This window comes from Echinops telfairi, unplaced genomic scaffold, assembly GCF_000313985.2.
Source record: "Echinops telfairi isolate 266 unplaced genomic scaffold, ASM31398v2 ScPeMD7_7453;HRSCAF=8491, whole genome shotgun sequence".
Lineage (NCBI taxonomy): Eukaryota > Metazoa > Chordata > Mammalia > Afrosoricida > Tenrecidae > Echinops > Echinops telfairi.
Genome location: NW_022111353.1, coordinates 105,995 through 107,574, shown reverse-complemented (window position 1 = coordinate 107,574; position 1,580 = coordinate 105,995).

Below are 1,580 nucleotides of genomic sequence, written 5' to 3'. Positions count from 1 at the left end.
TTTTGTTTTGTTTTGTTTTTAGTCTGTTCCCTTAGCCAGACTGAATTAGACCCAAAGTTAAAAGGATTTAGGAACAAATGATCCACAAAGAGCAATCCCAACTTCTAAGAAAGCCACAGACAGAACAGAGATAGTAACAATATGTTTGAAAATAATGTATAAGACTAAGAACTTAGACCAAGTATCATAAGATATCTGTCTCTATCTAAATGACACTAGGAGTGGCTGCGTTCTGTAAAAAAGCACCCTCAGGTTTTATATGAATAAGGAGCTTAGCATGAAATATGTTATTCTATATTATAGTTCACATTTTCTTAGGTTCTGTAATCCTTATTCTATAAATTTGTTAAATCTGCTAATACAAGTTTTCAATTTGAGAGTCATATTTTAAATCTACAAGGCAAACAAACTGAGAGAAACGAGAAAAGTAGTTATATGCAGAGGATACTTTTAAAATGCTCATAATATTCCCATATACAGGACTTATAGATACCTTTAAAATACCCATGATATTCTCACATATAGGCCTTATAGATACCTTTAAAATGCCCACAGTATTCCTACATATAGAATTTATAAAAACATTCCATCTGTTTAGTGGCTTATTTCTATTCATTGCAATTTTTTATCTGATTTAATTTATGAAACTTGTCATCTTCTAGGGCCCTAGAAATCCTGATTGGGGCTGGTGGGCTCCTTCTCAGGATATTACTCCTTTTAATAAGTTCATGATAGTCCACTTTTCATTGGAAATTTTTGGTTAAGTGCCTCAGTGAGTCCACAAAGCAAAAGTCTGCCAGTTGGTGGCGAAGCTTGATGTAGCCATGGTTACATCACAATAAAATGTATACATATATACATACAGAGACTAAGTGGGAAGCCCACAGATTAATCCCAAGCCAAACAAAGTTCATTAGTAAAAGTTTCCCATGTAAACAAACTTTCTGTCAGTATCTCAGCTGCAATTTTATGGTGATTCACCAGCCTTTCTCTTTTTTAAGAATGGATCTACTAAATTTGATCCAATATCACCACGTTTGAATCATGACCTTGTTTCTTGTTATTTTATCCAAGCAAAGTTCACGTTCACTCTCTTTCTTAAACTTACCACAGACCCCCAACTCAGCTTTTACTGTCTTTCATAGTCTAGTGCAGCCAGCCATTTGACGCTAGGGCAAGACTACTTTCTTTTCCTTCTCTAAATAAATAAAATAGACAAACAAAAACACACTGTCAGTCATCCTGCCATCTTTCTCGTTTTCCAGCCCCTGCCACTCCAAGTTGTTGTTGTTGTTTTCATACATGCATCTGTCACCCTAGACGTTACACACATTTTAAATCAAGGAAAAGCACCAAGTCAAAATTATACCTTCTTTTTAAAATGATACAAGACATATCTAAAAAAAAACTTAAAATAATAAAATAAGACATATCTACCAGAGAACTCAGAATCATTTATAGGAATGGTGTGAGAAACCAAGTGAGTTAGTTAATTGTGCCAGCCTGGCCGATAATCACATGTGGGGCTAATTGAAAGGCGGAGGGATAAATGGGTGGTGAGCCTCGCCTTTCTAGTTCTC